The 13130-nt window shown below is 47.4% G+C and overlaps 1 long non-coding RNA gene across 2 annotated transcripts in view; it reads left to right on the forward strand.

Moving 5' to 3' along the window:
* Positions 1-13130, forward strand: part of LOC118597477 — a 221349-nt gene that overhangs the window by 62808 nt on the left and 145411 nt on the right. For both annotated transcript variants that reach the window (XR_004946819.1, XR_004946818.1), the window contains exon 2: positions 6877-7178. This is a non-coding gene — a long non-coding RNA (uncharacterized LOC118597477). The remainder of the gene's footprint in view (positions 1-6876; positions 7179-13130) is intronic.

Raw genomic sequence — 13130 nt, forward strand, 5'->3', positions numbered from 1 at the left:
ATATTTGCCTGTGGGCACACAGGTCGCAGCACATGCATGGAAACCAGAGGATAACTTGGAGGATTCGGTTCTTGTCCCAGGAATTGAGCTCAGGTTACGATGCTTGACAGGATGTACCTTTACTTACTGAGCCCTGCTATCAGTTTTTATCCATTTTTTTAAAGTTCATTTACTAATAGGTACAAATATTATTTGTAATATTCACATCGTATCAAAATGGCTACTGTCTTTTTTACATAACATGTTCTGAGACAATGTACTGGTAAGTACAGATACAGATTGTTCACTGACTGAAGCATAATATTCCTCTTATGAGTTCATTTGTTTCCTAGGGATATTCCCCCCAACACACACACACACACACACACACACACACACACACACACACACACACACACACGGTCTCATGTAGCCCAAGCCAGCCTTGAACTCACTATAACTCACCATGGAACTAAGGACTGTTAACTTCTCATCTCCCTGCCTCTGTCTCCGAAATGCCAGGATGCCAAAGAATATCACTTTGACCCATTTTATGTAGTGCTATAGGTTGACCATGAGGTCTTTATGCATGTTCAACAAGCACTCTTTTTTTCAAAATTTTTTATTTTATGTACACTGATATATTGCCTCCATATATGTCTGTGAGGGTGTTGGATTCCCTGGAACTTGAGTTTATAGATAGTGTGAGCTGCCATGTGAGTGCTGGGAATTGAACCCCGGGTCCTCTGGAAGAACAGCCAGTGCTCTTAACTACTGAGCCATCTTTCCAGTCCCTCAAGAAGCACTCTTACAATGGAACTACAATCCTCACCTGAGCCCCTTAAGATTAAAAAAAAAAAAAAAATCAAGATAGAGAATTGCTTAACTGCTAGCCTTTGAACTAATTCTGGAGGTCAGACTGAGTTTGAATCTGTGATCTCCCTGCTTCAGCACTAGAGCGTCTGAAGATACAGGGATTACAAGCGTGTGCCAGCATGTCTGGTCTCATGAAGTCCCCTGAACACTGAGCAGCTGCCAGGCTCATCAGATGATGTGGATCTGAGGCTTTGCGTGGTCCTAGCCACTCACAGCTTTACGACTGAGAGAGGTCTTGGGATGTGCCAAGCAATGTGGGGCTCGGGATGAAGAGAATACATCTGTGTCCTCATGTTTTTAGGACATCCTACTTCTACATACTGAAGACCCGAGATGACAACAGGCTTGGGGTTTAAAATCAATGATGTCATGCTCTGGGGGCACTGGGAAGGGACAGTGATGGATTAGTGGGGGGGGGGTCAGTCACAAGGGATTAGGAGAAGATTGGGAGTGGCCACATGGGGATGAAAAGGCCTTTGTTGAATGAGAAGTCACTAAGGGGATGGACGGGTCCGGAAGAGGGTTATTGTGTGAGATGTGCTGTGCAGTAGTAGCTGGAATGGAATGTCTATGGGTTAGGATAAGGAGCCCTCATTCCAGTCCATCTTATCATACTCCTGTGACTCATTCTGCTCATAGTGCAAGGATGGGGCTGGTTCCTGCCTGCTAGGGGCGGTAGGAGGTGTCACAGTGCTGGGGCTATTGGTATGCAAGGTCTCCGGTCTCCATGATGCTCTATGGATATGAGCTGGGGGAATTGTCATCACTGTGGCCTGAATGTTAAGCAGGTTAGAATCAGATGAGACAACTAGCTGTGTCCTGGGATAGAAAAGAAAGTCCTCTTCCTTCTCACTACATACTAACCCTTCCCTTTCTTGACATTCCTGTGGTCTTCCTCCAGCCTGCAGGGAGCTGACTACTTTCTCTCTCAACTTCCTGTGGCCCAGAGGCTGCCCCTCTGAGCCCTTCTCATACTCCAGGAGAGGGGTCTCCCGAGGTAATCTTGAGGTCCTGAGGAGAGTTTCTTATATTTACTATTCTTAGTGGCTTGGGGAGAACTGAGCGAGAAGGTTTAACTCCTTTACCGGCTTCTCCAGCGGTGGTAGGAAGTCCTTAACTAGCCTGGATCTGTTCTCCCCAGCTAAGGCTTAGAGTGCCCCCCACCCCGCCCCCCAGGAGCTGCTGGCCCTGCCTGCTCTGTTCTGAGCAGTCCTGTAAACAAGGAAACCAAACACTTTGTGTGAGTCAGTTTTACTATGTCTATGAACAAATGCTTGAGAGGGAAAAAACAGCTTAAATGAAGGATTTTGTATTAGGGTTTTCTAGAAGAACAGAACTTACAGAATGAATGTGTATGTATATTATATATATACATACACACATATATATGTATATATATGTATATATATATATAATGTATATAATAAATCCCATCAGAATGCTTACAGGCTATGGTCCAATTAGCCCAATTAGTCCAACAATGACTATCTGCCAGTGAAAGGTCCAAGAATCCAGTAGTTATTCAGTTCATGAGACTGGATGTTGCTCTTCAGTGTACACTGGAATTCCAAACAAGTAGGTTGTAATGCCAGTGAAGGAAAGGACCTGCTAATGAGAGCCAAGCTTCCTTCTTTTATGTCCTAAGCTGTCAGCAGAAAGTGTGGTCCAGATTAAAGGGTGTGTCTTCCCAATGCAAAATATTTGAATTAAGGGTGTGTTCTCTCATGCCAAAAATCTGGATTAGAAGTGGGTCTTCCCAGTTCAAATGATTTCATTAAGAAAAAAAAATTTTTTTCAAGCTAGATGTTGTGACACACATGCACCTTTAATTCCAGCCATTGGGAGGCAGATGCTGATGGATCTCTATGAGTTTGAGGCCAGCCTGGTCTACATAGTGAGTTCCAGGACAGCCAAGGCTACACAGAGAAACTGTCTCAAAAAAACCAACCAACCAACCCACCCACCCACCCACCCACCCACCAACCAACCAACCAACCAAACAAACAAACAAACAAAACAAAACAAAAGAAAAAAAAATCCCTCACGGGTGTGTCCAGTCATTTGGGTTTTAGTTAATTCCAAATGGAGTCAAGTTGACAACTAAGAGTAGCCATCACCGATTTATTCTGGCTGACTGTTTCAGAGGGCTAAGACCATTGTGATAGGAGAGCGGTGCTTTTCCAGCAGCCAGAGAAAAGCAGATGCCTGCAAGAGGCTGCTTTTCCCATTTCTTTCACACAGACCCAAGCCTACATTCAGGCAGATCTGACCCCCTTAGTTAATCCTTCCTGCAAACACCCTCATGGGCACACCCTTAGCATGCTTCTCAGTGGGTCAAATAAGAGAGCAAGGTGAACCTTCACAGCCTTTGTTACCTTAGCAAACTCCAGTGAGTTCAATTTGCATCTCTCAAGCTTCATTTACCATGGTCCCAATTGTCCAGGGTGATGGTGACTCTGCTTGGGTTGTGAGCGCACTACATGCTTAGTACTCTGTTCTGCATATCTCAACAGATGAACCCAGAAGAGGCTCCTCTCTTTTAATTGAACAGAAATCCTTCTTTCTTTCTTTCATTCGTTCTTTCTTTTCTGTTTTCTTTCTTTTTCTTTTTGTTCCCTCCCTCCTTCTCTCCCTTTTTCCTTCCTTCCTTCCTTCCTTCCTTCCTTCCTTCCTTCCTTCCTTCCTTCCTTCCTTCCTTCCTTCCTTTTTGTCAAGGCAGGGTAGCCCCGGCTGTCCTAGAATTCTCTCTGTAGACTAGGCTGGCCTTGAACTCACAGAGATCTGCCTGCCTCTGCTTCCCAAGTGTTGGGATTAAAGGCATGTGCCACCACTGTCCAGCTGTCTTTCTTTCTTTTTAAAGATTTATATTACTCATTGGGTGTTCTGTTTACATGTCATTATATGTGTACCATGGGTGTGCCTGGTGCTAGTGGAGGTCAGAAAAGGTGTCATATCTCCCAGGACAGACTGTGAGCCACCATGTAGGTGCTGAGAACTGAATCCAGTTCTGACTCTATAGGAACATCTCCCTAGTGCCTCAAAGAGATACTTTCAAAGGATGTCAGAGGCCACAAAGGCCATGACCCCACATGTGGACTCACTTTCTGGCTTACTGGGTCACTTCATGTTCTATTTCCTGAATGCATGGGTGTGAGGAGGAACCAGTGCTGGACGACTCAAGGATTCTGAAGCAGCTGATCCCTGTTAATCCAGCACCTTGGGGAAGAAAGGAAATAAGCAAAAATGGAGTCTGCAGGAGGATACTTACAGCGTTGTCTAAGATCAGACCCTGAAGTGTCTTCCTAGGGTAGACAAGACCTGGTCCCTGGATTACAGAGAAGTGTCTTGGTGACTGCTGCTTCTGTATTCCAGTGAGGGAGGGAAGGAGATGTCTTCCTTGCTGTGTTTAAGAAATCTTAATTTTCCAACTGAGAGAGGGGGTGGAGGGCCGTGAGGCTGGGCCAGCCTGACCTCCCAGGACTGTTTTTTCAGGTCCTGCAGTCAGTATTGTGGTCCTTTGGCTGAATTACCCAGGCATTAGAATTGGCATCTACTGATGTTAACAGCAGAGTGGGCAGTGCTGGAAGGTAGAGAAGGGGAGTGAGAAACTCAGATGTGTGTGCATACATACATGTAGTGTGGAGATGACCTTGAGGAAGAGTGGGGGAGAACACGAAGTCATACACACTGAGACATAAAATGGATGCCAGGAATCTGTTTCTCCTTCTTTGGGGACCGCACCTTGCTTGGACTGTCCCTGCAGGTTGCAAAGCGTTCCTCAGTTCACCTGTGTTCAAGAGAGTGGATACACAAAGGTCTTTCCTTTGCGGGTGTCACGTAGGGGACAGAAGCAGCTTGTGTTTCTTACCAGTGTCTGCTGGAAGGGGTCAGCTGGAACAAATATCCAGGAGGGAGGGTCACAAAGGAAGTGACACATTTGGGCCTGACAATCTGGGAGACAGGGAGGAGAGAGACCCAGCCAAGAGAAAGGACCCGAGGCTGTATTTTATAGTGGGGCCATTTCTGTGTCACTAAGTTAGAGCATGCTTCCTGATGAGCCTCCTCCTGGATGCCTTCCAGGCATGGCCAGCTGACCGCAGTAGGCTGTGAGAAGATGATGTGATGAGGCAGAGAGCCTAGACTCAAAGGGCATGCATCTACTCCACATAAGTAGACTTGTGTGACAGTGTCCCTGTGGAGCACCCCCCCTCCCTCCTTTTTTTTTTTTTTTTCTTTTCTTTTCTTTTCAAGACAAGGTTTCTCTCTGTAACAGATCTGGCTGTTCTGGAACTTGCTGTGTAGACCAGGCTGGCCATGAATTCAGAGAATTCAGGAGCCTCTGCAACCTGAGTGCTGGGATCAAAGGCTTTCACCACCACCACCTGGCTTCCCTGTGTATCACTTTTAAACGATTGTCTTCTGCAGAATGCCTGTCTGCTCCATTAAGTGGCTGGTCCCTGGGGTCGGTCTGTCTTCTTGATTTTAGCTCCACAGCATGTAAGCAGTAGATAGAAAGAGAATGCTCTCTATGAGCGAAGCATTTGGATTTGAGGATGCCTGAAGCCCTCTTGTAGCAAGCCCCCCATGATATTCTGCCAGGTGAGACTATGGTGTGGTCCCTTTTCTCCTGAGCATCCACGCTGCCGCCTCTGCCCTTGGTCCGAAGCTACCAGTTGGCTACAGTAATACTGAACCAGCCGTGTGATAATTCTTCCTTAGGTGACAGGACTTTAATGGACTTGACCATGACAAAATAAACCTGGTTTCAGATTTGCCTGTGGGCCTCAGTAAATATTTAATAATGTGCTCCCCCTCTTCTCCCCTACTGTTAACTGAGGCTATGGTGTAAATCACAGCTGCCCCCCCCCTCCCCTATACCCCCCCCCTCCACCCCGGCCCACCCAGACTCTCCTCTGTATGTCTTCCCCTCTGATAGAATGGACTACAGGCTCCTCCCGGTTGTTGCCCCGGACCTCAAGTTTCTTATCTCGGCAACCAAATGACAATTTTATAACCCTTAGCTTTTGTGTGCATGTGTGAAGATGAAATGAGATCGCATATGTGTGAAATATCTGAATTTTTAGTTATTGCCATCTTGGGTAGGTATTCCTCACAGGATAATGGAGGACACCCACCGTATGGAGGCTCAGACTTTGGAAGACAGACTGCCTACCTTCTGGATGCTCTCTGACTAGTGTGAATCGCCCTCAATTGTCTCAAGTATTATTCTGCTAACTTGGTTAGAGAATCCCAGACGGTTGGGACATTACGTGGGATGTGGTAGGCCAGGGCTCCTAGCAGAATGTATGACAGATGCTCCGTGAAGGACCATTAGTGCTCTCAGGTGGCTGGAGAAGTCCAGGCCCCAAACTCTGTGATCTCTGGGATAATGTGAATGCACTGGATTGAGGAGCCGAAGACATAGTAGCTGGACCAGCAGAGAAGGACCCAGGGATTGCTGAATGAATACGAGAAGTAACATGCCCCATGCCCCCATCCTGGAGAAACAGCTCACAGAGCAGGGCAGGACCTGGAACCAGGCCAGCCCTATGCGGTCGCCTTTAAACAGAAACAAAACAAAGACTGACTTCCGACCAGCTGACCCCCTAAGCCTCTAAGCCTAGTAGCTCCCTACTGGGACCTTTCAGACCTGCAGGGGAACCTGGCTAGGTGCCAGGCCCGTCTTTTGTGAGTCCAGGCAAGCCAATAATTGGCTCTTCATCAACACTGTGGGCACAGTCAGGTCCTACTCTCCTCCTCCGGGGCAGTTCTGTGCATCCTCCTGCAGCTAAAATGCTCTTACCTGGAAGGTAGCAAATGGCTTAGTGGCACTTCCTAAAGGTTCTTCTCCCCCCCCCCCCCCCCCCCCACCCCCAGGCCTCCCACTCGCCTGTACTTGGGTACCAGTGTCACAGGGAGTGTTGTGTGCACAGCTCAGTGTCAAATAAAAGGAAGGAGTAGCGGTTGCTGCTGTAGTCTGTGACTGTGCCAACACTGTTTTCTTCTCCTCCCTTGTCTCAGGCCTGACCTTCACATGACTATGGTAAGAAGATGCCTTCCAGCAGGCTGTGCTTGCAGACCACATGGAGCCTCACTTGGGGATTTTCTCAACCCTATGGATTTACAGTAAGATGCAGTTGCCTGGGGAGTGATGCTGGTGGATGCAGATTCTGGAACAACACACCTGGCTTGCCTTGGGATGCTACAAGTGGCCTAATGGATTCTTTGAGCCTGGATGCCCACTGGGGACAAGGACCATAGCTGAGAAGACTGTATCTCTACCCTTGACTCCATGCTCTGATCTCTCGAGCTCCCTCTAAAATGTAAGTCCCCAAGACCCATCTCCTTTTGATGAAGTGTCTCTGACATATTCCTGTGCTTTAGGTCAGGCTGTCCTGGCTGGTAGTTGAGAGCTCTCTGTTGATGTGACTGTTAGGAGAAGATCTGCTGTCCTTTGTGTCCATTTATATATTTGGTGTAATGCCAGGAACCTATGGGAGAAAGACAAAAAGTAAAAGTCTTTCTAATTACAAAATAAGAGCTGGGAGATAGTGGTACATACCTTTAATACCAGGAGGCAGAGCTCTGAGGTGGAGGCTAGCTTGGTCTACAGAGTAAGTTCCAGGACAACCAAGGCTGATATACAATGAAAACAAACAAACAAACAAAAACCAAACAACAACAACAATAATGGTAATAATGAGAAAAGAGAATTCTCCATGGAACCACCCTTATTCCCCAGGTTGACGGGCACTTACTGATTGAAGGTTCTTATTTCTGTTTTTGTCCTCTAGACTGTAAGTGTCTTGAAGGCCAAGGCCTGAGGAGGATGTCTGTGTCTCTGAGACTCAGTGGGTACCTGGCAAGTGTACTCATGCTGCAGAAAGGATAAATGAAGATGTGACAGTTAATGCATTAAGACTGGCAGTTCCATGGGGGAGACAAACACAATAGAATCATTTCTTGGCTCTATGCCTAGAGCTGAGAACACGAGACCAAATGGTTGTTACCGTGAGATGTGTGTGTCTGCAGGTGGCTGTTCTGGGTTTAAATCTCTACCACCCTATGTGACTCAGGACAAGCAACGGTTGGGTGCCCCTCTTCAGTACGGCTGAAGTCTGTATTCTCTTCTATCATGGGGTTGGAATTACGTGCACAACATGTGCCCGAAGCTTGACACAGGGTCAGGGCAGTTCCAGTGCAGGGCAGCTCCTGGGGAGGGAGGGTGAGTGTTACTCGGCCCTGAAAATTTTCTGAGCACAGCGTGGTAAACAGTGCTAGACTTTGCATCAGGCAATGTGGCTTGGCCTGGAGAGTCTGTTAAGGGTTGTAGTTCTTGAAACCCATGGGAAGGCTGAGCTTCAGGCCTGTAATCAGCAAGGAAAAGGAGCCTTCTGCCAGCTGGAGGGAGCAGCGGACTTGACAACCGAGGCTCTCGTGGTTCTGCAGTTTTCCTGGCAGAAAGCTTGATCCTTCTGGGGTTGCAAGGTTGGTTGAACCCAGGGATGTTCACTGAAGTGCCGGGCTACCCACAGGACTGTGAGTGGTAGCTCCAGCAGGAAGTAGCACAGGGCTCAGGGTCACCACCATTTGTGGCACTTGAGATAGATAGGGTCTGCTTGGGATGGGCTTCTAGGTCTAGTGTGACAGTGATAGAACTCTTAGGCGGGCCTTCTTGAGCTGCTCATGTAAACAGAGTCCTGTGGTTATGGTCTGCCGTTATTCACAGCTCCTGGATGTGCACTGACTTTATGCTTTAGGAGTCCGAGAGCCTGACTGTCTTGCTTAAAGGCTAGACACATAGCAAGTACATTGCTGCGGCAGAGTTCGTCTGATGAGATGGTGACCCATTGTGGTTTTCTTGCAGCCCCACAGAGAATAGGAGCATGGTCCTTCGGAACAAGTGTGTAACTGGGTCCAGCAGTCCCTCCGGTGGGTAGTGTGTCTCCACTCTGTAGTCAAGAGCCTGGAGGTTTGTGATTTGCATAGGTATATGCTAGAAAAGGCCAAGCTAGAAGCTAGAGGCATGGCTGCTTGGTGTTTTGTACAGGACCAGTAGGGTCAGCTGAAGGGGGAAATTTTTCCTCTAGGTCGGGAGGTGTAAGTGGTGGGACTTACTTCTGTAGTTGCTCTTGAGCCCTTAAAACCTAGAGTCCTCTTTTCTCTACCTGAGAAAAAAGACTTTAGGGACTCCTTTAGGATTGGGAGCTGGAGTTGGATCAGGCTGGGGGATCAGCACTCATGGTCTAGGGGGATTTGTGCTTTTGGAAAGGGAGGCCTTGTTGGATGGGCGTTTGGAGCACTGCTTATGGATCTGCCTGAGCCAGGGTGGTGAGTGGAGTCATGTCAGGGAGCGGCCATTGAGACTCTTAGCCTCTTCATGTCTTCATACCCTCTCCCTCCATTCTCCTTTTGAAACAGCTGCACCTCACTTATCACGCGGCTCACAGCTCCCTTTCTCTTCGTTTATTGGTTACTCCCTTGAATGACCCTTTTGTGGTGGTTCTCTTTATCTCCTACTTCTCACAAGAGGGTGAGGGTGGGCTCCGGCTTCCAAAAAAAAAAACAAAACAAAACAAAACAAAAAACACAGAACCATAACCGTGAGAAATAAGACGGTGGCTCGAGGCTGCATCCTGTGGACACGGATGTAGCAAATATCACCATTTATGAGGCCAGCCACTGTGCAGGATGCCTGGCAAACACTGAACCACACATGCGTCAGAACAGAGCCACGGGGCAGACAGACACTGTTAGACATCTGGGCTACTGTTATAGAGATGAGTACAGAGAGGCAAAGTAGGTGTCCCCAGGGAACACAGTGTTGCCTGATTCCACAGCCCTGGACCACACTGCCTGGAGCTGAGAGATGTGACTTCCGCTTCTTTCTTATCCTCTCTAGTGACTGTAGCATGGGGCAGGTCACCTTTTTTCTTTTGGCCTGCATCTTCAAAACTCTGTGGATTTTCCTTTTAAGCTGAGGTACTTGGGAATGAAAGGGTTATTATGACACTTTCTCTAGGATGACAAACGCAAGACAGGCAGACACGTGAATGTAGCTTCTAGGACCTCCAGCCTACAGCACCAGGCCCAGAGACCACGGATCGCACCAGATGGATGATTAATTAGCATTGTTGGTGCTGGTGTGTTTGATGTTGGCAGGATTACTGCTCTGGTACTGGTGGTGCTGGTGGCATTGGTTGTGATGATGTTGGTCCTGGTGACTCTGAGGGCCCTGGCAGCTCTGCCTTTCCCTCCTGTGGCTGCAAGAGTAGGCTGCATTTCTGTTTCTGGTTCACCTCCTCAATCATTCCTTGGCTGTCTGATGGGGCATGTGTCCTGTTGAGTGCTATTATCGAGACTGGTTTTCCTTAATGGGCTTCTGTGCTGATGGATGCACATGCCCCTTGGGGGCCTGTTTCCCTAGATCCTCTAGCCTGGAAATTGCCTAGCAGCACCCTGGACCTGTCCCCATACAGGGGTGCTGGGAGCCCCAGGGTGTCGGCACAGATTTGAAGTGAAAAAAAAATCTGAGCCTCTTTCTTCTCCAGGGCTCTTGGTGAGCTCTGTGGGGCTGAGTATGAGCTTGGACTAAGCCACTGGACCACCTAATCTGGTGGGGTAGGTGTGGCCCTCTACTTCACATTTGAAGACACTGAGGGAGAGAGATCTAGATAGTTGCCAAGGTCATCCTGGTTCTCCTTGGAGGTCCCAGAAGCTTTGCTTACACTTGGACTTGTCGGCCTCCCTACCCCCACTGCTGCTTGGCAAGTGTTTCTCTGAGTGGGTCGATATGGACTGAAGATGATTTTGGTTGCAGACAGGCAAGCCTGTTTTAGAGAAAAATGTGTGTGTGTGTGTGTGTGTGTGTGTGTGTGTGTGTGTGTGTGTGTGCTTTAATACATTTGTAAAGAACTGTGACTGGGGCATGAGGCCTTTGATGTCCCACATATCATTGCACTGTTAAGAGCATAGGAATCTAACTTAGTGAAAGATGATCCCAATTTCCAGAGTATAAGTATGCCTCTTAGCCTTAAAGGGACCTTGATTTGTATGCAGTATTGGTCCTTGTTTATAGGTGTGGTACTGTGGCAATGGGGAACTCATGACATTGCAGGAGCAGAATCTTAGAGTCTGTGACATGGGTTACTACTTAGCGTCTGGTGAGACTGTGGGCCGTGGTGCTTCTCTCTGAGTCTGGAAGATTCCTTATGAGATGGCTGCTTACCTTGATCTGCAGCAAAACATACACACACACACACACACACACACACACACACACACACACGACAACAGAAAACCTGCCCTACCAAGAGCATCTTATTTATCTTTATTTTATGTGTCTGGGATGTCTGTGCTGCGTGTGCATGTCTGCAGGCCAGATACCCTGGAACTGGAGTTACAGGCAGTTGTGAGCTGTAAGGTGGGTGCTAGGAATTGAACCAGGGTCCTTTGAAAGAGCAACCAGTACTCTTAACCACTAGGCCATGTTCACAGCCTCTCAGAGCATTTTGTAATCACGTGAGGCATTGATTGCAGGCACTGTGTGGGTCCTGTCCACTCTCTTGTGCATACTGAACACCCGGAGTATTCCATTCAGCCCCTCCATTACTCTGGGTTGAATCACAGTGTAGTAAATACTCCTACTGTGCAGTCGGCTGGTGACTTCATCTCCTTCATTCATTTCTCCTCAATGACTGGAGGCTGCTATCTTCCCCACGGCTTTACAGTGAGTATTAAATAAAAGTATGCATTTGAGTGCCTGAGTCAGTGTTTTTTGGCATATAACGTGTACTCAGGGAATATTAGTTATTTTTAAATAAATGTTGAAGTAGAATTGGAAGATCAAAATACACAGACACAGAGAAATAAGAAAATGCTGAGGATGTGTCATGACTCTCGGAAATTGAACATTCAATCTAGCTCCGGGTTTCCTAGTTAGCACAGCATGCTGAGTGGGTTGTATTTATGTCTAAATTAAAGTTTGGCAAACTTTTCTTATCCAGGGCTAGAAAGTAAATATTTTCAGCTTTGGGAGCCTTGCAGTTCCCCACCACTCATCCACACTACTTCTACTTCTGGAAAGCTGCCAGCAGCAGTATGTAAATGAGTGGGTGTAGCTGTGTGCCAATAAAACTTTATTTACAAGAACTGGCCAAGGGCCCATAAGCTGTCATTTGTTCTTGGTTTAAATAAGGAAACCTGTTTGTCTTTGAAAGAAACTTCTCCTGGATCATAAACACTGGAGGCCAGCTTGTTATGCGATGTAATATTTGTGTGAGGCTGTGGAGACAGCAGATGGACAGCGTTCTCATTGGGTTTCCCAGGAAATATAAAAGAAGACCTTCACATGGGTAGTTCATGTCTACTATGTCTTAAGCTGTGATATTGACAGACAGTACATGTGATAATTCAGAGAAGTTATGTTAGAGTGTTCATTCCCCCTTCCCCCCAAAGTCAGAGTTTCTCTGTGTAGCCCTGGCTATCCTGGAACTCGCTCTGCAGACCAGGCTGGCCTTGAATTTACAGAGAACCTCCTGCTTCTGCCTCCTGAGTGCTGGGATTAAAGGCGTGTGCCACCACCACTCAGCTGAGTGTTCATTCTTAAGTACATATTGAGTGCCTGGATCACACTCAACTCTCAATGCTCATTTGAAAGATTACCTTTGTAGCAAAATCAGCCAGGTTCTGCAGTTTTGCTGTTTCATAGCTGGTTGCTCTCCCTCCACTGGGCCCTATTTTATTCATCTGCAAACCCTAAAGCCTTTGAGTTGCACCAGGGCTGGGTCTGCTAGTGTCTGCCTTTTAGTTTCTCCCCAAGGAAGATCCTGGAGGCTGGTGAACTTTTCTAGCCACAGCCTGTAGGTTTGAGGATCACACAGGCCCTTCTTCCTGTGAGTATTCAGAGCTAACAAAGGAGGCAGATTCCAGGAGGCCATCTGTGTGACCTCCCACCCTTTCCCCAAGCCCTGGTATCCCTGAGTGAGTTTGGAGGCAGTATAGTCACTGAGCCAAAGATCTTGCCTGCAGTGGAGCAAGACTAGGCTGTGGCTACTGGGAACCTGTGTCAGAATGGGTGAGTATGTGCCTCTTCTTCCCAGTGTTTGGCTCACTGAAGAGACAAGGCTCTGGGCTATTTAGCAAGACCTGATGACTTAAAAGAATAAACATCAGGCCACCAGCTTCCAGCTTTCTCTTCATCCCTAGTCACCAGAAACTCTTTGTTGCATGTTTAGGACACATGAAAAGACTTACAATAATAAAAATAATTTTCT

Source organism: Onychomys torridus, chromosome 16, assembly GCF_903995425.1.
Source record: "Onychomys torridus chromosome 16, mOncTor1.1, whole genome shotgun sequence".
Taxonomy (NCBI): domain Eukaryota; kingdom Metazoa; phylum Chordata; class Mammalia; order Rodentia; family Cricetidae; genus Onychomys; species Onychomys torridus.